The sequence below is a fragment of the Pinus tabuliformis genome, chromosome J (assembly GCF_031772625.1).
Source record: "Pinus tabuliformis cultivar Carrire ecotype Pingquan chromosome J, CPIR1, whole genome shotgun sequence".
NCBI classification, from domain to species: Eukaryota; Viridiplantae; Streptophyta; class Pinopsida; order Pinales; family Pinaceae; genus Pinus; species Pinus tabuliformis.
This window is the reverse complement of record NC_142295.1, coordinates 218,574,921-218,601,011: the sequence shown is the minus strand read 5'-3', so window position 1 is coordinate 218,601,011 and position 26,091 is coordinate 218,574,921. Positions and strand designations below refer to the sequence as shown.

Below are 26,091 nucleotides of genomic sequence, written 5' to 3'. Positions count from 1 at the left end.
ATTAGTGGAAGCAGTATGCCTTGTACTCATCCTAGATCAGCTACCTCATATGCTATCTTCTTAGAGAAGATCTCTGCTCTTATTTAGATAAGTCAATATGTTGACTTCTGATGTATATGTACTATCTCTCTCTCTCTGTTGAACTATTGAAGAACATATAAGAAGAATTGTTCAAGGGTTTCCCCACATTGGGGTTTGTCCTTGGCTAGCACCACATCTTGTGTCCTTTTGTCTTGGTTTGTCTTCTGCGATTTATGTTTATGTTCTATCTGCAATTTACTATTATGTTGATGTGTTTGCTAATTTGGAAAAGATATTGAGCTAATTGGAAAAATTGAAATAAATTGCTCTAAGCATAGAACATACCTAAAATTAACAAAAGGCCAAGAGGTTGATCCTCGAAGGAGTGAGAGAACATGTATTGTGTCACATTGCCGACAAGTATACTGCTTAGTAGATGTGGGAAGCTTTGGCCATGCTATATATGAGGGATCTTCTGAGCAGCGGAAGATGTACTTGGAGCAGAAGATGAGGTCCACGCAGATGTAGAAGGGGGAACACATTGATCCGTTCTGAATGAAGCTTCAAGATATTCGAGACTCATTGGAAATTGTGGGGTCAACACCTCAGCCTACCAAGATGGTGAGGATGGCCCTAAATTCGATCTCATAAGAATGGCAAGTGTTTGTCCAGAGTATCCTGGGCAGAGAGAGATTGCTGGATTGGAAAGGAATGTGGGCCGCTCTTCAGCAAGAAGAGATGAGCAGAGACTTAGTCAAGTGCAAACTTGATAGTAGCAGCAACAACCATGGGAAAAAGCCAAAGGAGGAGGAAGAGAATGCAACCCTTGCATCAAAGGGGTAGCAGGAGAAGAAGAAAGATGTTTCAAAGATCAGGTGCTTCTGGTGTGGTGAACTTGGTCACTATGCTACACAGTGTCCTCTCAAGAAGAAGGACAAGGACGAGAAGCATGAACCGAAGGTTGCATCCACAAAGATCGAGGAGGAGTTTGCAATGATTACCCATATACCTCCAGGGGAGAGGTGGGGTGATCTAGAACTGTAGTTCGAAAGAACTGCAGATGGGCAGGATCCTTGAGGAGTCCACCTCTTGGATCAATACCTTGCTACAGAAGCCCAGATCAGAGGTAGCAGGATGGACCAGTATCAGTTGGTGCAGAGGAGTGTTAGAGTGACAGTTGTAGTGGCAAGGAGCACCAGAGACTGAGCACCGCAGAGCAGAGTTGGCAACAGTGTAGTTGGCACAGTGCAGAGTTAGCAGCAATGGAGAGGCTTCAGAGGGTCAACGCAGAGATCGACAGCTGTTAGAACTCCAATAACAAATGCATCATTCTAAACACTTGTTCAGTAATTTTGGATGCTTTTCCGTTGCTGATGCTGTAGCAACAACAGTTGGAGAAGGTTGTAGTGCAGATGCAGTGTTGGCAATGGCAATGCCAGCAACAACACAAATGCAGAACTTATGAGGGTTGTAGTATAGATGTAATGTTGGCAGTGGTAGGGTCAGCAACAGTACAGATGCAACATTTGCGCAGTAGTTGATGGGCAGTGAAGTCAGAAATCAGTAGCGTAGAGGGAGATGTTACAGAGTCAAGGTGATGCTTCAACAGGTTGCATTACTAGAGCACATTTTTCGCTAAGAGGGAGTGTTGATTTTGGTAGCATCGGATGTGCTCTAAGGCCCAAAATTTGCAGGGAGGCTAGGACACATGTATTCCACAATACCCAGAAATCGTTTTGGGAAATTCCACTTGGATACAGTTTTATTAAAATAATTAATTATTTTTAATGGAAGCCTAATCTAAACTTAAGAAAGTAAAATAATCAAAGGGTATTAATCAAACTGAGGGTGAAACTTCTAGAAGAAGACAAAGATTAAATCCAAATGATCGAAGCCATTGATTAGAATCTAATCTGGGTTGTTGATTACTCAATTGGAGGATTATAAGGACTTTGATGGGCATTTGGAAAACACATCAAGTAAGAGATTAGAATATCGAATTTCTGGAGAGAGCAGCATAGCAGTTGCCAGAGAGAGATTCTAAGTGATTTCTTGAAGTGAGAGAGGGGCAGGGATAGTAGTCAGGAGGAAGTTTTCCTGATCCAGGGAGTGCATAGCAAAGAGACAGTGTACTCCACAGAGGGGCTGACGTAGTGCAGAGAGGCATCGCAGAGCTTCAGAGGGAGATCTGTATTTGCTGAGGAGAAGTCGAGTTTCAGAGGCAGGAGCCAGAATGGGAGCCTAGATATCCAGACGATTGATTTCCAAAAGCTGTAGTTGATCAACAGTAGGAGAGAGAGAAGCTGGTCCCAACAGGGTTATGTAGAACTGCGTAGGCTGACGCAGAGGCAGCAAGGGGAAGCTCATCTCAAGCTAAGGTTAGTGTTGGATCACCGGTGGAAGTGAGAATTTTCTCACTAGACGTTTGTCAGTTATTTTCTCTGCATGGATTGCTAGTTCTGAAGCATCCATGGATTTGTACTCAGGTTACTACTGCTTAATAATACAAACCCTTAGCTACTGCATCGATTTTCCCACGCCGGGTTTTTTGGGGACATTTGTCCAAAAACCACTGTGTAGATGCGTGTGATGATTATTTCTCTCTTGTGTTGTTTTTAGTTTTCGCAGTTTTTATTTGTGTAGGCTGTAGTGTATTTAATTCGATATTTTCCATAGCACACGACAAGTAAATTATTTAATCGAATTAACAATTAGAAAAATTAACATCAGTTGCTGCAGTAGGAATCGGGTAACTGATTTTTCACATTGAACACCATGCATACTAGTCATAGAGAGTACGATAGTACACGATGCATCTGTCGGTAGTGCTATGGTCCCTAACCACTTTTCCCAACTCATTATCTAGATGAGAGGTACTTCCCATGGGTCCTGTACTCCATGGGTAGGATGTATGTTGGGGCATCGACAGGAGAAGGTGAACCACTCATCCTGCTCATATGTCATAGGGGAAGGTGAACCATTCATCCTATGCATATGTCAATCATAGGGGAAGGTGAACCGCTCACCCTACACACATGTCAACCATCATGGGGTATCACAGGGGAAGGTGAACCAATCACCTGTACATAGCGCACCACTAGGGGAAGGTGAACCACTCACCCTATTGTCGCTCATAGCTCCAAGAAGTACACCAAGCCCCCAAGAGGTCCCAGAACTCAGTATCCAACTCATGCGGGACCCTCATAGGAGGGTCTTTCCACGACTCCAAGTCTTTCTCGAAAGGTTAAGATTTTGACCTTCCCTAAAGGCTTTGTGAGAATGCCCGCGACTTGCCCATCTGTCCTGATGTGTTGGAGCCTTATTGCTCCCCATTGTACCATATCCCAGATAAAGTGTTACTTGATATCAATGTGCTCGGAGTGGTCGTGGAACATGGGATTCTATGAAAGGCGAATCCCATTCTAGTTGTCGCAGAAGATGACAGTGTTATCTAGCATGTGCTCAGATAGATCATTGAAGAGCTTCCTCAACCAAACCGCTTCACAACAGGCCATACTTGTAGCAATGTATTCGGCCTCGACGATTCTTAAAGCAACCGAATTTTGCTTCCTGCTCATCCAAGATATTGAAGTAGACCCCAAAGAGAAGAAAAACCCAAACGTGCTCTTACGATCCACCACACTGCCAGCCCAATCAACATCTGTATATCCATGTAGCCTCAAATTCCTGGCAGTGTACCTCAGTCCATAGTAGATTGTGCCCCAGAGATATCTCAAGAGATTCTTAGCAACAATCCAATGAATGTGATGAGTCTTGACCATAAATTGACTCAATGTGTTCACAACGAAGCATATTTCAAGACGAGAGTTTACCAAGAACGTAAGGGCCCTCACAAGTTGACGATACTCAGAAGGGTTCGCTAATTCGGGCCCAACAACACTTCCACATAGCTTATTGAAGTTGAGTTCCATCGGAGTAGACACGGACTTGCAATCCACCATCCCACATCTCTCAAGTAGCTTTGCAATGTAGTTTCCTTGAGAAAGGAAAATCTCACCTGGCTTTTGCCAGACCTCCAGCCCTAGAAAATAGTGCATTAGTCCTAGGTCCTTCATCTCGAATTCGGAAGCCAACTCCCTCTTGCATTGATGAATGAGAGGATTATCACCTGTTAGAAAGAGATCATCCACATAAAGGACCGGAATGAGAGGCATGTCCTTTTCAACCCTAAAGTATAGGTTCGGGTCAACTTCACTCCTTGTAAAACCCAACTTCATAAGATAGTTATCGATCCTCTCATACCAAGCCCTGGGGGCTTGTTTCAACCCATAGAGGGCTTTTTTCAACCCGCATACATGTGTCTTACGATCTTCAACTTCGAACCCCTCGGGTTGTTCTACATAGAATTCCTCCCTAGGTGAGCCATGCAAGAAGAAATTTTGACATCCTTTTGGTGTAGGCTCTGTTGTCGCGCAGATTGACACGACAACGCTCAGACCGGGGGCTGTCACTCTGATCCCCGATCCCTCCGTTTAAGCCTGTCTCCCGCTGCTAAGGGGGGTAGACCCTGTGAGATGATGAGACCAACTGTCGACCAGTTGGTTGGGAGACACGAGACACGATGAGATAAGCACTAAAAGGATTTAATTAATTTAGCAGACCAGTGCCTTAAGAGATTGATGTTTAATCGATTAATTATCAGATACTGCAGCAATATAGACCCTGAGAAGCAATCATTTATCATAAAAAAGCTTAAAATTTCCCCAGATATAAGATAATCATAAAAGGCTCAAAAGCTCAGCAACTTAAGAGAGTAAATGCCTTAAACAACCACATATATGCAGCTAATCTTCAGATGAAAATTTGAATCAGATTAAACACCAATTCCCACATTAAAATTTTCAACCTCAGCATAAAGGTGAGACCAAGGTAATTTCCGAGGCAAGACTGAAACTGGCAAAAATATTCGCGATGCTTTTATACTTTTCGAATTTTTTTTTTTTTTAGGAATGTAAAATGAAACTTAACTAAAAAAATAAAACTAAAACTCTAAAAAAATATTTATTTTCTCTTTTTTTTTTTTTTTATAAAAAGAAAAAATTAAAACTAATTTACAATCTAAATAAAATAAATCCTAAAAAATAAAAAAAAAAACTAAGTCAAACTAAAAAGGACTCAACTAAATGAAAATCGACCCTTTTTTTTTTATATCATATTCTAAAACAAAATAAAAAATTTATAAAACAAATCTAAATAAAACAAATTAAAATCTAATTAAAACAAAAATCTAAAACATAAAAATGCAAAGTCCTAACTTCAAATTTGACGTAATGAAAATAAAACTGTAATACGATTTTTGTTTTCTGAGTAAACGAAGGCGCATAAAAATTTAAAACGATTAAATAAAGGAGAACGATACCCTAACTGATGCGTAAAACCCAAAAAAAATGTGAAAGTACCTGCGCGAATTTTAAAGAGAAAATGCGGGCCAAGAGAAACTCGATGAATAGATCGATTCGTGCTCAGATTTCTTGATTTGTTCTTGTCTTTTTGCTGACAGGCCGGCGCTGGTATTCCCATGCAAAATACCCACAAAATTCCTTCACGCTGTGCACAAACTCTGGAAGGAAAACGCGTTTCCTCACGGGCCGAGAAAACTCTCACAAATGATGGCGCAGCAGGGTGATTTAAAGATGCGAATATGACCTTCTCCAAGGTAATGCGTAAAAAGGATTTGCATAACAGTTTTTAATGGCGTGATCGATGGCAGTTTTGAATCGATAACCTGGAGCAAATCGATTTTTGAAACGCACAGTTTTTTGAATGTTTTGCACAGTACATACGATGCCCAGCACGTGCTTCTGATTAAACCGATACCTCCTGTTGTCGCGCAAACTGGCACGACAACGCTCAGACCGGGGGCTGTCACTCTGATCCCCGGTCTCTCCGTTTAAGCCTGTCTCCCACGGCTAAGGGGGGTAGACCCTGAGGAAAGATAAGGGCCAACTGCCACAACAGTTGGGCCAGGAGACGAAAAGCACTAAAATGACTTGACGAATTGAGCAGACCAGTGCCTTAAAAGATCTAAATGGTTACTAGCTAGATGATCGAAGAACATGAACCACGGCCAGCAATCATCAGATAAAGAGAGCAATGCTTTAAATATTCAGTAAAACCACAACGCTCATCAAATAGCAATATCCAGAAACTTAAAAGAAACGAGTTTGCTTTGAATAACAGAGAAACCAGATATTTATTTCGTGCTCAGATCTCAGCGTGAAAGATAAGCAGTGATAAGCAACTGAAGATGGTAAAAGTAATTTTCCACAAAAAAGAAATTTTTTTTTTTTTTTTTTTTTAAAGAAAATTTCTATACTAAAAGGAAAAATTTAAAGTCTAAAATCTAAAATCCTAAATTTTTTTTTTTTTTTTTATATTTTTTTTTTATATATATATATATATATATTTTTTTTTTATGTTCAATAAAAAAAAAAAAAAAAAAAAAATCTAAGAAAACTAAAAAAATTTTTAAACTAAAACTAACTAAAATCAAATCTAAGGACTAAATATTCAAATGTAAACAAAACTACAAAATGGAAACTAATTAAATTTATTACAATGCCTAACCCGTTTTCAAAAAACCCTAACTAAGCCACAAAGCTAGACCCTTTTTATTTTTTATTTGAAATATTTAAAAAATGAAAATTTTAAATCTAACTATACCTAAGGTGAACACATTAAAATCTAAATTAAACAGAAATAAAACAAAGTCTAACTGATGCTAAACTAAAGAAAACGAAACGCATTTTTTATTTTCATAAGTTAAAGTATCAAAACCTAAATCTATGACCATACAACGAATTTAAGAGAGGGTCTCACGAGAAGGCTGCGGGCAGACTGACTATGATGGAAACAGCAGAAACGCTGAGGGCGTAAACCAGAATCGTGACCCCAGCAAACAAATCGAAGGTGAAAGCCAAACGCAAATCGCAAGAGGGCCGAGCTGTAATTTTTTTTTTTTTTCGAAGGGTTAAGATGAAACACGTGATGGCAGCGTAAATCGATGAAAGCCTAAACCAATGCTAAACTGGGAATGACGTGCTACCACCGGCTCATGCTCAGCGTGAAACAAAAAGACGGAAAACCCTACAGCTCACGATATGCCGAGTTTCAGGTTAAGGAAAAATCGAGAAAGGGGAATGAGACTCACGCTGAACGAGCTCACCCAGCTTCAAGAAGAAAAGAATGGCAGACTTATGATGATCTGCAAGCAAGGTCGATTTGATTTGCTATGAAAACGATGACGGGATTACTGTGGAGACCCTATGACGACCAAGCAACAAAAAATGATTTCAGAAATGCTATACCTGAAGACTGCAAACAGGGGAAGCTTATATGACGGCTAAGCTATGGCCAGTTTTTCTTGCAGGTTTAAACAACATACATAACCCAATGCTTGCTTGGAAAACAAATTTGAAATGCACAGTCATAAGAAAACGACAGGCAGAGGATGATAGCAGCAAAAGAAATGGTTGGGCACTTACCTGATATGCGTACACACAATGGCGATCAAGACAAATATACTCAGAACGTTTTCTGTTGTTGACTTGCAGGTATTCGACATTAACAAGGATCCACCGCCTTCCTTTCCAGCCAAATGTTATGCTCCTTTTTGGAAAATTGCAGCCGGCGGTTTGGAGACAGTCAACAGCTCTCAGATGCACTGCTATTTCAAGTCGAGATGCTGGAAATAAAACCCTGCCGCTTCTAGCAACAATGACCTGCACACTGCCACTGCAAGGAAACCCCAATATCTGGCAGATACATATGCAAAATTTCACAGTAAACCTTTCACAAAAATCGACTAAATTCAAAATTTTCACAGCTCTAAGACAGCCAGATTTAACAATAATGACAGTAATGTTCTTGAAATATCAGAAGAAAATTCACTGTGAACTTCACTGTAAATCAGAAAAATTTCTCAATGTAAAACATGAAATAAACTTGAAATAATTAACCCAGGGCACAATCAGCTGGGCTCTGCACAGAACAGCCTGTGGGAGTCGGCTGGTTCAGCCCAGAACTTCCCCAAACGCCCACAAATAACCTTCACGTAAAAGTTTCCTGCACACCTCAAGCAAGCATCAGCAAACAAGGGCAAGAGATGCTGCTAGATTTCAAGGGAAAATGGAGATACCTGCCATTTCCAGAAACCCTACAGCATTCAGACCCTAGCACATGAGCAAGATACCTGTACTCACAATGCTCTGAAAAAAAATCAGCTATTTTATCTGTTGAAAAACTGAAATATGCAGAAATTCAAACACCTCACAGCAGTTCCAGAGAGTAACACCAGCCAGTTTGAACCCCAAAGTCTTTTTATTAATCAGAAATCAGTTTACAAGAGAGCTTTCAGTACAGACTCACAGATCAGATGACCTGAAAATGACCTCCTAAGACCCTACATAAAGGAAATGATCCCAACGGCTAGTTTTGGGTGATCCACAAAAATATTATTATTTTATTGCTTAGGGTTTTTGCTTTATGCTTTTTATTTTTTATTTTTCAAATTTTTAAAATTTTTTAAAATTTTTTAATTTTTTTTAATTTTTTTTTTAATTTTTTATTATATATGAATTTATTATTTTTATTCATTAAAAAAAAAAATTTTAAATTTATTTTAAGACGGATCATCAAACCCAGCCGTTGGAATCATCACCTAGCACCTAGGACCTAGGACTCATGAGGGGATTTACAACATTTTCAACCCTCAAGACACATTTCATCATGATTTTTTACAATTTTTACAATTTACATCTCAAAGGGATGAATCCACTTTAACATAGACCCTCATAGACCACCCAGATCTGCGACACAACTATAATCTAGCAGAGTAACACGCTAGGATTCTCCTAAAGTCCTAATGACGAAATGCATCCCGGCTTTGGGGTTGGGTTTGAAGGAAAACTCTGCCGATCCATGGATCGGTGAGACTAAAAACCTCCCGGGACGCAGATTTTCATTAGAAAGTTAGGTCCACCTAGGCAACTTTACATACATGACTCTGATCTGCTTAGATTATTTACAATTCAAACGTGCAGACTGGGTTTACAACAAAAATGATCAAGCTGTCGATCACTGTAGGCTGGCACGGACATGTCGCTCAGGAGCTATCCTTCTCTGCCAACAGGAAGGAGGTGTACTGCATGGGTAGTTTGACCAGTAGTGGTCAACATCTGGCTCTACTTGGGGACACGTTGCTGCACTGGTAGGAATGTGAGAATCCAGAATCTGCATCCATACAACACACAAATAAAAATAAGTAGCGTCCATTCCCAAATCATCATATGCATTAAGTACAGGAAAAATAAAAGCTCTTCATTTATTGACTAACTAATAACATGAAAAGTACATCTAATCCTAAAAACAGAAATAAAATGCTGAAAGGACAAGGAGTAGGGATAGAAATACAATACAAAAGATGCCCCATGGCATCAGATATCATCTCTGAAGAACAGCTTGAGCATTTGGCCGTTCGCTGGTAGATGAAGTGGTTCACCATCCAATCTGCTCAAGTGGAATGAGTTTGGTCCAGCTATGTCTCTAATGATGTACGGTCCCAACCACAAGCTGTCAAACTTTTTATGCTTTCCTGGTTTTTCATTTTTGCGATCCCAAAGTAAAACCATATCTCCAACCTGCAAAGATCTAGATCTAGAGCATTTATCAAAGCTTTTCTTAATATTAGATTGATTTTTACATGCAGTTTCAAAAGCTGTCCGACGAGTCTCATCTAACTCCACAATCTGATCTATCCTATTCTGAACAACATCTTTATCAGTGGAAAAATTTTGGAGAAGCTGATAGGCTGGCAATTTTAGGTGCACAGGTAAGGTAACATCCAAGCCATAAACCAATTCAAAGGGAGATTTACCAGTAGATTTCTTCTTAGTAATTCTGTCTGCCCACAAAGCATACTTGATTTTGCTGTCCCAAGACTTCTTGTTATCTCCTACTATTTTCTTGATAATGGTTATGAGATTTTTATTACTTGATTCAGCCAAACCATTACCCTGAGGATAGTAATTCGATGAATGAGATAAGACGATGCCATATTTGAAACAAAAAGATGTAAACTCTGAAGAACTGAAAGCCTTGGCATTGTCAGTAGTGATCTTAGCGGGGACACCAAATCTAGTAATGATATTATTCTCAATGAAATCCATAATCACCTTTTCAGTGGCATTCTTAGCAGGAATGGCTTCGACCCATTTAGTGAAATAATCAGTAGCAGTCAAAATCCAAGAGTAGCCATTGCTAGAATTTTCATGGAACTTCCCTATGAAGTCCAGACCCCAATGCTGAAAAGGTGCCTCTACAATAACAGGCTGTAGAGGAAGGGCAGCAAGCTTCTGTTTCCCAGTGAACAGTTGACAGGCTTGACAAGATCTAACAAATTTGTGCACCTCAGAAAAAATCGAAGGCCAATAATAGCCAGCTCTCAGGATTTTGTGGGCAGTAGTTCTAGCGGCATAATGACCACCACAAAATCCTGAATGAAATTCGGAGATTAATCTCTTGGACTCAACATCGTCAACACACCTAAGCACTATGCCCTCTGGATTTCTCCATCCAAGGCCATCCTTCATAAGGCAGTACTTAGTGGCTTTTAGTCTAAGAGCCCTTCTTCTATGAGCAACTAAGTGGTTAGGACAAGCAAGATTTGTTAAGTAGTAAACTATGTCCTGATACCATTCATGCTCAGCTAACCTTCTTAATTCTGGTGAAGAAAGATCGTCAAGGCAGAACAAACCAAGAGTCTTTTCATTACTTTCAGCTAACATTTGAGCTAAACCTTGGCCTTTGATCAGCTTAGTGGGTCTAATCTCTAAATCATACTCCTGTATCTTAGTAACCCACCTAGCACGAGTCCCTAAGCAATCAGTTTGAGTTAATATGTCTTTAACAGCAGAATGTGGGACGAAAGCGATGATCTTAGAATAACCCACATAAGTTTTAAAATGCTTAAGAGACTTGACTAGGGCATAGGCCTGCTTTTCCATGGTATTGTACTTCAATTCGGAATTTTGAAGTGCTCTACTCATGAAAGCGATAGGCTGCTCGTGACCCTCTCTATTCTTTTGAAGTAAGACACCGGCAATGGTATCCTCAGAAGCGAAAGAAAAAATCATGAAATCTTTGGAGTAATCAGGACTAACAAGGACAGGAGCCTTCGCGATAGCAGACTTGATTTCTTGGAAAGCCCTTTTGCCCTCTTCTTGCCAGACAAATTTCACATCCTTCTTCAGAAGACTTTGAATGGGCTTAGCTATTTCCGCATAATTCGGGATAAATCTTCTAATAAAATTTATCTTTCCAAGGAAAGACTGAAGGGACTTGAGGTTATGCGGGAGAGGAATCTTTTGAATTGCTTCCACTCGTTCAGGATCGACCCTGACTCCTTCCTTAGAGATGATATGACCCAGAAGTTTCCCTTCAGTTACCCCAAAGACAGATTTAGCCGGATTCAAAGAAATTCCATATTCTCTACATCTATCGAAAACTTGCCTAAGATGATCTATATGACTGATACCATCTTTAGAGAAAACAGTAAGATCATCTTGATATATTTCGATAATTTTCCCGATCAATCCTTTGAAGGCATAGTCCATGGCCCTCTGGAAAGTAGCTCCAGCGTTTGTTAACCCAAATGGCATTCTGATGTATTCAAAAGTGCCCCATGGTGTTGTGAACGTGGTCTTGTGTCGATCTTCCTTTTTAACCCAAACTTGATTATACCCAGAAAAACCGTCTAGCAATGACATCATTCCAGACCCAGTTACTCTTTGCAACAAAGTTTCCATTTTTGGCAAAGGGTAATTATCCTTCTTGCACGCTAGATTAAGGTTTCTAAAATCGACACAAAGTCTTATTGTACCATTCTTCTTCCTGACAATCACCAAATTCGAACACCATGTCGAATGCCTAGTTTGAGCGATGATTCCTGCTGCAAGCATCTTCGCAAGTTCTTTTTGGACCAGGGGGGCTAACTTAGGATTAATCTGCCTAAGTTTCTGCCGAAAAGGTTTAGCATTTTCGTCCTTTAAGGGAATAGTATGCTCCATAATATCTTCCCTGTAGCCCTTCAACTCATCATAGGAAAAAGCCAAAACATCTCGATATTCACGAAGTAAACCAATCAACTTTTTCTTTTCCTCCAGACTAGTACCTTTACCGATTTTAACCATTTTCGGACTTTCAAAAGTACCAATGTTAACTTCAAGGTACTCGCCTGGGTCCAACTTGTCTTCTTCTCTCAGCTTCGTGGCATCATGCCGATCAAAATATTGCTCTAAGGCAACTACATTTCTGGGAGTGGGATTTATGATATGTCCTTGATCTAAAGACCCATCCTCGCCAGAAACTAGCCGGAAATCCTCAAACTCGTCTAAACTATTGAGAAAACGCACGACTTGCTTTTCATCATTAAAAACTTGCCAATGCTCTGAGTTGTCTGGGACAGATGGTCTGAATATTATCTCCATTTTAATTTTATCGTTGATTAACTCATCAGACAACTGGAAAGTGCTAGCAGCTACGGCAAGTTCATCTGCCGAACTATTTAGCTCTCTAGGAATTGCTTCAAGGTTAAGGGCATCGAAGTGCTCCATAGTATCCCACACAGCGTTTCGATAGTTTCTTAATCTCTGATTTCTACATGTGAATTTGTTCTTAAGCTGCATGATAACCAGATCGGAATCCCCCTTTATGTTAAGCAATTTAATCTTCAAAGCTTTGGCCAATTCAAGGCCCAACAATATGGCTTCATACTCAGCGACATTGTTGGTTGCTTCAAATTCTAGACGATAGGCAAACTTGAATACGTGACCAAGGGGAGACTTAAGCACAATCCCAGAACCCTTACCATGACTGGAGAACGCACCATCGAAATACATATACCAGACTTCATCCTTAAGGTCTTTAATCTCATCATCGGGAGGAATTATGAAATTGGACATGATAGCATAGTTCCCGATGTCAGATTTTTCTTTAATTATCTCGTTATGAGGCTTTTTAGGATTTTCAACATGAAATTTCCTCTCAGGCTCTCTATTTAGTCTAACAAAACCGTCACCGCTAGGAGAAGGAATCATAGCATATGACCAATTCATCTGAATGCTTCCCCCTAGATCAGAGGCCCACTTCCTAGACAACAGCATACCCCAAGCATCAGGTACATCAACAACAACAATATCCATAACCACCATGATGTCTGGGTAGACCGAAAGATGAACTTGCAAATCCTTGATTAAACCATGTACTTTGATCTTCTTAGAATCCATGGCGCATATATTATAGTAGGGTCTGGAAACTCTTAAGTTAAGCTGTTCCATAACCCTTTTAGTCATAACACAAGCAGATGCACCTGAATCCAACATGCAGTTATTCAATTTATACCCATTGACTAACAAGGTGATAAAGAAGGGTTGATGATCCTTGTTATCAGCATCCACGCTTTGCAGATAGATAGGAGCATCATGATAGTCAACCTCACGAATCTTCTGTTGAGAAGCGTTGACTTGAGGACCCTGAATTGCTTTTAGTAATTTGTCTCTTTGGGAAGGGATCTTAGCGATCTCAGAGACGGGAACCCAGATTTTAGCATTATTAAACCAACTCCCCAAATCGACATCTATTCCCGAATTTATACCAGGGTTTAAAGTTCGAGGAGGAATTTGATTCCCGCTCTGATCCTTATCCCTTCTCTGGTATGTCAAACCCTTATCTCTAGCAATTTCCAGAATTTTCTCAGGAGAAGGTTTCTCACCATATAACCTAGCCAAAATGTCATCTTCGTCTTCAAGGTTATTTATGCTAAAAGCAGATTGAGGATTCACAACATCATAGCTCCTTTCCTTAACCTCTATCCAATCATTCATGGGCAAAGGGAACTTGCTCCCTACTACGTTTATTTGCTCACCTGTCCCAAGCATTCCATTATCGAGAAGTCTTCTGATAATGGGACAAGAGGACTCTTCGTGAAAATCAGCACAAGCACGACAGTAGGGAGGAGCATCATCCACCAGATTGGTAAGCGGATTAGGGGGCCTCTGCTCACTAGTTTGACCCTTTCTTTGCCAGTTACTATTTCTGTTATTATTATTTCGAGGCTGAAAATTTTGCGGTTGCGCTCTTTCCATTTGAATTAACCTATTCTGCAAGGTGTTTATCTCCTTGTTATGATTAATTTCCATGGTTTCAATTTTCTGAAGCAATTTCAGAACAAGTTCATTTTCAGGCTCTTGGGCTGCTTTTCCCTTAGTTTCCCTCAGTTTTGTAGCAGCCCTGTCATAACCTGGGATTTCAGACTTCCCAGAAGCTGCCTTGTCCTTCTCAAGTTCTACAGCTAAGGTTTGGCAAGCTCGATAATCAGTAAGTTTAGCACGCCTTAACTCATAAGATGGCTCAGGACCAAAGGCATCAATATAAAAATCCTGGAGAGTTTTATCTGAAGGTTTATAATCTTGAGGTAGTTCTTTAATAATGCTATTAAACCTTCTATTAAATTCCTCAACAGTTTCGTCTTCTCTCTTTCTCATCAGAGTAAGAGCTCTTACAAGATGTCGTCCCTCTCTTTTATCTCCATATTTTTCTCTAAATGAATTAATGATTGATTGTAAAGAGTCAAAAGAATTAGGAGGTTTTTCTGTAAACCAGTCATGAGCATCACCTCCTAGAGTCAAGATAAAAAGGGTCATCCTGACATCCTCATGATCAAAATCAGGAGATCTAGCGTACTTAGCCATCCATATGTTGAAATCTCGCAAATGGGAATTAACAGTAATGGCATTATCTCCATGAAAGCTAGGCAATTTGTCTATCCCAACAGATGGAATATCATTGGGGGCTCCAGGAATGTTAGAGAAATCACAAGGACCCAACAGACTCATGGTGTTGCGCCTAACTTGACCCCTAAAGAGCAGATGAACGTCAGAAAGGGCTTCTTGTCCAAGATTTGTAAGGAGTGCACGAGAAGCGAGTTTGTGTGACCGCACCCTGTAAACCTTTTCAGGATCCGGAGTGGGGTTGCACAGACTGCCTGGATGTCTTCTAGTGTACACTCTCGCAGATAATAATGGAAGTGGAGTCGCCACTTGAACAAGAAGCTAAGCACGGAAAAGCTTGAAAAACAAGGACCAAGGACAGAAAAACTCTATCCCCGGCAACGGCGCCAAAAAATGTTGTCGCGCAAACTGGCACGACAACGCTCAGACCGGGGGCTGTCACTCTGATCCCCGGTCTCTCCGTTTAAGCCTGTCTCCCACGGCTAAGGGGGGTAGACCCTGAGGAAAGATAAGGGCCAACTGCCACAACAGTTGGGCCAGGAGACGAAAAGCACTAAAATGACTTGACGAATTGAGCAGACCAGTGCCTTAAAAGATCTAAATGGTTACTAGCTAGATGATCGAAGAACATGAACCACGGCCAGCAATCATCAGATAAAGAGAGCAATGCTTTAAATATTCAGTAAAACCACAACGCTCATCAAATAGCAATATCCAGAAACTTAAAAGAAACGAGTTTGCTTTGAATAACAGAGAAACCAGATATTTATTTCGCGCTCAGATCTCAGCGTGAAAGATAGGCAGTGATAAGCAACTGAAGATGGTAAAAGTAATTTTCCACAAAAAAGAAATTTTTTTTTTTTTTTTTTTTTTAAAGAAAATTTCTATACTAAAAGGAAAAATTTAAAGTCTAAAATCTAAAATCCTAAATTTTTTTTTTTTTTTTTAATATTTTTTTTTTTATATATATATATATATATTTTTTTTATGTTCAATAAATAAAAAAAAAAAAAAAAAAATCTAAGAAAACTAAAAAAAATTTTAAACTAAAACTAACTAAAATCAAATCTAAGGACTAAATATTCAAATGTAAACAAAACTACAAAATGGAAACTAATTAAATTTATTACAATGCCTAACCCGTTTTCAAAAAAACCTAACTAAGCCACAAAGCTAGACCCTTTTTATTTTTTATTTGAAATATTTAAAAAATGAAAATTTTAAATCTAACTATACCTAAGGTGAACACATTAAAATCTAAATTAAACAGAAATAAAACAAAGTCTAACTGATGCTAAACTAAAGAAAACGAAACGCATTTTTTATTTTCATAAGTTAAAGTATCAAAACCTAAATCTATGACCATACAACGAATTTAAGAGAGGGTCTCACGAGAAGGCTGCGGGCAGACTGACTATGATGGAAACAGCAGAAACGCTGAGGGCGTAAACCAGAATCGTGACCCCAGCAAACAAATCGAAGGTGAAAGCCAAACGCAAATCGCAAGAGGGCCGAGCTGTAATTTTTTTTTTTTTTCGAAGGGTTAAGATGAAACACGTGATGGGCAGCATAAATCGATGAAAGCCTAAACCAATGCTAACCTGGGAATGACGTGCTACCACCGGCTCATGCTCAGCGTGAAACAAAAGGACGGAAAACCCTACAGCTCACGATATGCTGAGTTTCAGCTTAAGGAAAAAACGAGAAAGGGGAATGAGACTCACGCTGAACGAGCTCACCCAATCTTCAAGAGAAAAGAACGGCAGACTTATGATGATCTGCAAGCAAGGTCGATTTGATTTGCTATGAAAACGATGACGGGATTACTGTGGAGACCCTATGACGACCCAGCAACAAAAAATGATTTCAGAAATGCTATACCTGAAGACTGCAAACAGAGGGAAGCTTATATGACGGCTAAGCTATGGCCAGTTTTTCTTGCAGGTTTAAACAACATACATAACCCAATGCTTGCTTGGAAAACAAATTTGAAATGCACAGTCATAAGAAAACGACAGGCAGAGGATGATAGCAGCGAAAGAAATGGTTGGGCACTTACCTGATATGCGTACACACAATGGCGATCAAGACAAATATACTCAGAACGTTTTCTGTTGTTGACTTGCAGGTATTCGACATTAACAAGGATCCACCGCCTTCCTTTCCAGCCAAATGTTATGCTCCTTTTTTTGGAAAATTGCAGCCGGCGGTTTGGAGACAGTCAACAGCTCTCAGATGCACTGCTATTTCAAGTCGAGATGCTGGAAATAAAACCCTGCCGCTTCTAGCAACAATGACCTGCACACTGCCACTGCAAGGAAACCCCAATATCTGGCAGATACATATGCAAAATTTCACAGTAAACCTTTCACAAAAATCGACCAAATTCAAAATTTTCACAGCTCTAGGCAGCCAGATTTAACCATAATGACAGTAATGTTCTTGAAATATCAGAAGAAAATTCACTGTGAACTTCACTGTAAATCAGAAAAATTTCTCAATGTAAAACATGAAATAAACTTGAAATAATTAACCCAGGGCACAATCAGCTGGGCTCTGCACAGAAAAGCCTGTGGGAGTCGGCTGGTTCAGCCCAGAACTTCCCCAAACGCCCACAAATAACCTTCACCTAAAAGTTTCCTGCACACCTCAAGCAAGCATCAGCAAACAAGGGCAAGAGATGCTGCTAGATTTCAAGGGAAAATGGAGATACCTGCCATTTCCAGAAACCCTACAGCATTCAGACCCTAGCACATGAGCAAGATACCTGTACTCACAATGCTCTGAAAAAAAATCAGCTATTTTATCTGTTGAAAAACTGAAATATGCAGAAATTCAAACACCTCACAGCAGTTCCAGAGAGTAACACCAGCCAGTTTGAACCCCAAAGTCTTTTTATTAATCAGAAATCAGTTTACAAGAGAGCTTTCAGTACAGACTCACAGATTAGATGACCTGAAAATGACCTCCTAAGACCCTACATAAAGGAAATGATCCCAACGGCTAGTTTTGGGTGATCCACAAAAATATTATTATTTTATTGCTTAGGGTTTTTGCTTTATGCTTTTTATTTTTTATTATTTTTTATTTTTCAAATTTTTTAAATTTTTTAAAATTTTTTAATTTTTTTTAATTTTTTTTTTTAATTTTTTATTATATATGAATTTATTATTTTTATTCATTAAAAAAAAAAATTTTAAATTTATTTTAAGACGGATCATCAAACCCAGCCGTTGGAATCATCACCTAGCACCTAGGACCTAGGACTCATGAGGGGATTTACAACATTTTCAACCCTCAAGACACATTTCATCATGATTTTTTACAATTTTTACAATTTACATCTCAAAGGGATGAATCCACTTTAACATAGACCCTCATAGACCACCCAGATCTGCGACACAACTATAATCTAGCAGAGTAACACGCTAGGATTCTCCTAAAGTCCTAATGACGAAATGCATCCCGGCTTTGGGGTTGGGTTTGAAGGAAAACTCTGCCGATCCATGGATCGGTGAGACTAAAAACCTCCCGGGACGCAGATTTTCATTAGAAAGTTAGGTCCACCTAGGCAACTTTACATACATGACTCTGATCTGCTTAGATTATTTACAATTCAAACGTGCAGACTGGGTTTACAACAAAAATGATTAAGCTGTCGATGACTGTAGGCTGGCACGGACATGTCGCTCAGGAGCTATCCTTCTCTGCCAACAGGAAGGAGGTGTACTGCATGGGTAGTTTGACCAGTAGTGGTCAACACCTCCAAAGAAATATTCACAACTGGACTCTTCAATATTGTTTCATGCCAAATACATCGACGCGTTTTCTTGTACTGTCGTTTTCAAAGGATCTGTTCCGGCAGCGTTCTGAGTTCTGTCTGCTGGCTCATGTCACTGCGAAATCACGCTGTATACACATAAAAATTTATTGCATTCAGATTTAACAATGAAGCCTGCATCAAAAATTTTGAAGGAATTGCCTGTGGGCCGATCCTGGGCAACTGCAATTAAAAGAAAATAAAACCCTAATTAAAAAAATTTGAAACCCTAGAACAGCTGATTAATGTACAGATTTTTGGCCCCTTAACAGCCAGATTCAGCAATGAGCACAGGAATATTTTAAAGAAATAAAGATTTCAGATTTTCACTGTGAAGAACTTCAGAAAATCTCTCAAGCAAATTAAAAAAAAAAATAAACTGAATGATAGACCCAGGATCAAATCCAACTGGGCTCAGCAAAAAATGCTTGCGGGAGTTGGCTGGTTCAGCCGAGAACTTCCCCAAACGCCCACAAATTCTCTTCAGAAAGGGTTTTCTGCACACCTCAAAACAAGCATCAGTAAAGAGGGCAAAAATGCTGCTAGATCTCAAAAAGTAATGGAGATACCTGCCATTACTTCAGAAATCCTAACAACACTCAAACCCTAGCAAGTGAGCAAGATACCTGTGCTCACAATACTCTACAATAAGCTATTATTAATGGCTGAAAATAAAATATGCAGAAAATTAAACAATCTCACAACATTTCCAGAGAGTAACACCAGCAAGATTTGGACCCCAAAGTCTTCTTTTATTAACCAGAAACAGATTTACAAGAGAGCTTCTTCAGTACCAGACTCACAGATCCAATTGATCTGAAATGACCCCCTAAGACCCTATATAAAGGAAATGATCCCAACGGCTAGTTCGAGTGATCCATATCGAAATGATCTCGACTGTCGATGAGGATCAAGACATCTCGTAATCTCATCCGTCGATTTATTAAAAAAAATGATATTTTGCATGCATTCACAAAAAATATTATTATTTTATTATTTAGGGTTTTTGCTTTATTTTATAATTTTTTTATAATTTTTTATTTATTTCATTTTTTAATTTTTAATTTTTTTTAATTTTTGTTTTTTTTATTATTTTTCTTAAATGGATCATCGAACTAAGCCTTTGGAAACACCACCTAGGACCTAGGACTTAGGACCCATGAGGGGACTAAAACATTTTTCAACCCTCAAGACACATTACATCATGAATTTTACAATTTACATCTTAAGGGGACAAACCCACTTTAACATAGACCCTCATAAACCACCCAGTTCTGCGACACAACTATAATCTAGCAAATTAACACACTAGGATTCTCCTAAAGTTCTAATAACAAAATGCATCCCGACTTTGGGGTCAGGTTGAAGGAAAACTCTGCCGATCGTAGATCGGTGAGACGAAAAACCTTCCGGGACGTAGATTATCATTAGAAAGTTAGGTCCACCTAGGCAATTTACATACATGACTCAGATCTGCTAAGATTATTTACAATTCATACATGCAGACTGGGTTTACAACATAAATCGATCAAGCTGCTGATGACTGCAGGATGGCACGGACACGTCAATCAGGTGCTACCCCTTTTTGCCAAGAAAAGGGGGTGTACTGCATGGGTAGTTGACTGGTAGTGGTCAACATCTGGCTCTACTTGGGGACACGTTGTTGCTCTGTAGGAATGTGAGAATCCAGAATCTGCATCCATACAACACAAAAATAAGTAGCGTCCATCCAAAAATCATCATATACATTAAGCACAGGAAAGATAAAAGCTCTTCATTTATTAACTATCTAGAAAAGTAAATCTAATCCTAAAACAGAAATGAAATGCGGAAAAAACAAGGAGTAGGGTTAGAAATACGATACAAAGGATGCCCCATGGCATTAGATGTGTTCAATATAGTGCATACTGAGCATTTGCTTACTTTCAGGCAAATCTGTCGGTTGCTTATCGGATGTGCCATGTCCAATTCTGCATATGGTAGGACTTTTTCCTATCCGAAAATCAAGCTGCTCGCGGCCGTCTGATGCATCAAATCTTCGTCTCATTTTCTTTCTTTTGCGCTTCTTCTTTCTGGCAGGTTGAATTACTGATGACCTGGAACTTTCTGTTTCAAAGCTATCAGATGAAGTATGTAAGATATGCGTGACATGTCTTTCTTTATTCTGCATCTGATCTTTATCATTTTTAAGTCTATCTGGATCACCTTCAATTAACCATCTTTCAATCGAACCAATGACCTCCTCATAATAAGATGGAACTTGTTGTGACAAATGAGAAGGCCACTGATCTGTTGATGTCCCCTGGTTTCTCTCATCCTTTGACGATTGTTGAAAGTTTTGAACCTGAATTTTAATGGCATCCATCTGACTAGAATGTTCAACCTTTATAGCACTGATTTGTCTGGCATGATGTTCTTCCATGTATTTTGTTACTTCAACCCTAAATCCAAGTGTAAATGCATCTTTCGGGTTCCTTTGCCAAACACAAACCTCCCATCAACAATTGTCACCTTGAAACCTTTATCTTCCATCCCAGAAATAGAGACCAGGTTCTTTTTCAGATCAAGCACATACAACACTTGTTGGAAATGAAGGGTTTGATCTTGATTTAAGTGAAGAGTGAAAGTCCCAATTTCTTTCACGGGATAAGTGGCATTATCCCCAAGTATAATCTCCATATTTGTCTTCTTTTCAACTAAGTTTGTGTAACAAATAAAATATATAAATAATATAAATATAATGTAAATGATAATAATCATAATTAATTATTAGTTAAGTAGTAATTAGGTTGAAGAGGCATGTCTAATAAGACATGACTCTTCATGAAGAGACACTTGCTTGATATATAAGCAAGTCTCTCGTTCTCATTGTAATTCATAATCATTCTTATTCTTATTCACATATTTAATATAATATTTATATCTTTAATGGATAATTTGATATTCCAAGTCTTTTGGAGTAATTAATCTTAAGAAGGAACTTTGTTCGCTTCATGTGGTATCAGAGCCATGTTGGCTGATCACCAGGCCTTTAGCTATCAACCTATCATCAACTTCGTTGCTGTCATAATTGAAGCATTTCGCTACATATTGGGAGATTCTCCATTTTTTAGGTCTTTGGCCATTATTTAAAAAAAATAATAAAGAATAAAGAAGAAGGGTATATAAAAAAAGAGAGGAAAGGAAATAATATATTCTGAACAAAAAAAAAGTGAATATATATATATATATAAAGGGTTTTACATTATTGATAAAAGTGCATAATAAAGATAAGCGGGAATCTTTTCAAGTATATTTAAAAATTTTTACGTGGAGAAGCCCGTGGTTTTAGAAACCAATGGTAATTGCCTGTGGTTTTAGAAACCAGTGGTAAGTTTTACATTTTACGTGGAGAACATTAACCGAGGTTTTAGAAACAATTGCCCATGGTATTTTAGAAACCAATGGTAATTGCCCGTGGTTTTAGAAACCAGTAGTAAGTTTTACATTTTACATTTTACGTGGAGAACATTAACCGAGGTTTTAGAAACAACCCATGGTAATAGCCCATGGTATTTTAAAAGTTAAAGAGAAAACAGGGATACAAAAGCTCTTACGTGAAAGGTAAATATTACTTTTTACTTAAAAAGTATTGTGAACATCGTGACCGTGTCATATGAAAATGAAAAGGCATGACCTTTATATTAAGTGAGGTGACATTAAAAAGTTATCAAGGGAGTAATTAAGTATATAAAAAAGGGACCAATTTATTATTAAATAAAAGTGAAACTATTATTATTTTAAGATAATAAAGTTATTTTGAAAAGGGGTCTTAATATAAAGAAATACATACATATATAGAGGGCAACAATATAAAGGAGCATTTTTTTTTAATAAAAGGGTATTCAAGTTTTTAACAATCCACATTAAGGGAGAATATTGGAAATCTATATATATATATATATATATATATATATATATATATATATATATATATATAAATGGAGATAAAATAAGTTATTAAAAAAAAAAAGAATTCCATACAAAGTTAAAATGATGAAGGAAGAAAGGTTTTCCTATAATGGTCTTTCAGTTACAGATCATAGAGTAATTACATTAAAAGGAAATATCCAAGGAAGAGAAGTTAATGTTGCCATCAACCCAAGCAATGATAAAAATTATATCAACATCATCTTGGCAAATCAACTATTAATTCTAGAGCTAAGAATTAGTGTAAAGAAAAATATTTTTGACCAAAACAAGTATAAAATTAGTGATCTACAAATGACAATAGGTCATTATGACTACATATCTCAATTTCATGTTGTAAGGACGGATAGAAACACTGACATCTTACTCGGTCAACCTTGGTTTAAGGATTTGGGTACATTCATGTTAAACATAAAGAAACAAGTTTTGACGTTTCCTTATAAAGGGAAGATGGTTATGTTTCGAGACATAACAAGTAAATCAAAATCAATAAAATCTTTATTAGAAGACCTTAAGGATATCTTAGATTTGATGTTTCAAGATAACGAAAAAACTATATCAAAGAAGCAAAAAGAGCTTGAAGAAGTCATCTGCAGCAGAGACAAAGAAATTTTGCGCCTAAGAGATCACCAAGAAAAGCTACTCGAACAAGTCAAGAAAGCTAAAGCATCAAAGAAGAAACTCAAGGAGCACTTATCAGAACAAGAAGAGGAAACTTTGCGTTTAAAGAACCTCAATAAAAATTTATTAGAACAAATCAGAGATCTAAAAGATGAAAATTTTAAAATTCAAAACACTGAAAATAAGGTTGATGAATGAAAAACCAAAGAACTTTTACGTCTGAGAAACCATAATCAAAGTTCTCTCAATCAAACTAAGAAACTTAAGGAGGATAAGAAAGCATTAAAAGATAAGTTGGAACAAGTCACTCAAGAAGAAGTATCAAAATCACCAGTTACAACAATTTAAGTTGAAAATAAGGGAACGAATACCGATCCAGTGAATATGACAACTCAAGAAGACAAATCAGTTGAAGAAACGACATGCTTAGATGTTGCAGTTTAGACAATGGAAATCCCAAGTGAATGTTCCATAACCAATTCAACAACATCTTCACGAAAAGAAAATCTAAAAACTTTATATCAGCATCCGAATCACGATAGTAGACAAATCGGCCAAGCTACGTATCAGGACCATTCAAACCAAAGACAACAAATTAATGTTTCAGAGAATAATGACGTAACATCCATCCAGTGTTACACTGACAAGTCGTTACAAAATTCCAGTGATCAGAATACTATACAAAAAATTAATCTGGGATGGTCTGATCCCTTCTTAGTGCGACAATTCTGTTTGTCACTAAGAAGATCATATCAGCTTGTATCGACAAAGATGACTGTTCCAAGAGAGAAAGACTTTCAAAGCCGAAAAAGAGATCAAGCCTTTTTTCATCGACAAGCTTTGAGGACAAAGCTCTTTGAGGAAGGAGGCATTGTAACAAATAAAATATATAAATAATATAAATATAATGTAAATGATAATAATCATAATTAATTATTAGTTAAGTAGTAATTAGGTTGAAGAGGCATGTCTAATAAGACATGACTCTTCATGAAGAGACACTTGCTTGATATATAAGCAAGCCTGTCGTTCTCATTGTAATTCATAATCATTCTTATTCTTATTCACATATTTAATATAATATTTATATCTTTAATGGATAATTTGATATTCCAAGTCTTTTGGAGTAATTAATCTTAAGAAGGAACTTTGTTCGTTTCAATTTGAGAGGGCCTCCTTGTACCCAGTGAAGTGCCGTGAAGCACCACTATAAATCAACCAATGATCCAATGTATCCGGAGGAGAGGCGGTGGTGAGGGTAGAAATAAGATAAAATTATTTTTGCTTTTCCACAAGATTAGATTCTTAATACTTGGAGTTTCTCGACTTCTTGGGAGGATAACCATTTCGATATCGAGTAGCGGGAGAATTCCTCTTTCCTTTGTTGTTGAACCTGTTGTTCCTTTGATTGCCATTGACTTTGTAAATGTTGTGGTTATTGTTGTCATCATCCCTTGGAGTATCCTTCTTGTGAGGACACTCTCTAGCAAAGTGGCCAAACCTATTGCAAATTAAGCATCTTCCTTTTCTTCCTTCTTTGAATGCTGGCTTGGATCCTTGACCTTGTCTTCTTGGACCATCATTGTTCTACTTCTTCCTTTTAGCATACGCTGAGAAGGCGGTAGGATTGTTTCCATTTGAGTGCTTGTCTCTTTCCATCATCCTTATTTCTTCTTGAGTCACAAGGAGGGTCACAATGGACTAGGGGCAATAGATAATCACCAAGGTGAATCTTGGGAACAAGAGTACAACCAAAAACAATCTGTCATTCAATTCAACCTAGGATCCATACTAGAATTCCCTCAAACATCAAATGAAAGCACTTCAATACAAAATGGTTGATGTACCTTACAATGTATGACCCACCTTCTTTAGATGAGTACGCTAAATGAGAATAAGAACTGACAAGTGCATGGATGAGAGGCAATCTGAGGCTAGCTATCTATGGATCATCATAGGGCTATTGGCTGACAAAATGAAACATCAGGGGAAACATTTTCTCCTAGGGGTCACCCATAAGGGTGGGTAACATGGAAATACATAGATATGCTCAAGACATGGGCTAGACAAGTCCTACATAGTGTTATCACCCATGTAAAACCAATGGCTCCCCTAAACCATGCGTCCCAATATATCCATCTCAAAGTCTCCAATCCTCGCCATATTGAAAGGACTTAGGAATGGAGGCTAAAGGTATTGAGCATGGCCAGCCTTAAGAGGCCTAGGATGCCATCTACATAATCATCACATGTTCGACATGGATTTGGGACTTGCATCTCATTGGACTTACAATGGTGTTGTTATGAAAAATACTAGAGTATCTCCTTGGAGGTAACATGAACTTTTTTAGTTTCAAGTGTTAACAAGTGGGATGAGTTATTTTTGGGTTGACAATCCAACAACAATATGGGTTTTCATTTTTTTAAATGTTTCTATCTATCTTTGACGAAACATCACCTATTATGTTCACGGCCTAGTAAGCGAAGGCCAAATTTCAAAAATTCCTTTTTGGTATATTCATATTAGTTAGTGGGAGAATAGATCTGTGAGAAGGACAAACGACTTGTTATTTGTAATAGTAACTTTGGGCTTTATTCTTCTATTTATTTAATGATCTTTGATGGTGAATCTTTAATTCATTTTGTTATGTTAAACTAGTTTGGGCCAGGCCCAAGTGTTTCAATCAATTGTTTATAGAGATTTAATCTATGAAGCTCAAGGGTTTCCAAGAACTTAGGATTTCTCCAACCTAACTAAGATTTCCATCTGGAAATTCAAGAGCAGGCTACTTAACAACTTTGCAGTGACATTGTTTAAATAATGATTTAAAGGATTTTGCAGTGAAAATTTTAT

The 26,091-nt window shown here is 38.1% G+C and overlaps 1 protein-coding gene across 4 annotated transcripts in view; it reads left to right on the top strand.

The window, feature by feature from the left end:
• Nucleotides 1-26,091, top strand: part of LOC149226486 (putative protein phosphatase 2C 45) — a 619,029-nt gene that overhangs the window by 207,362 nt on the left and 385,576 nt on the right. The window lies entirely within an intron of this gene.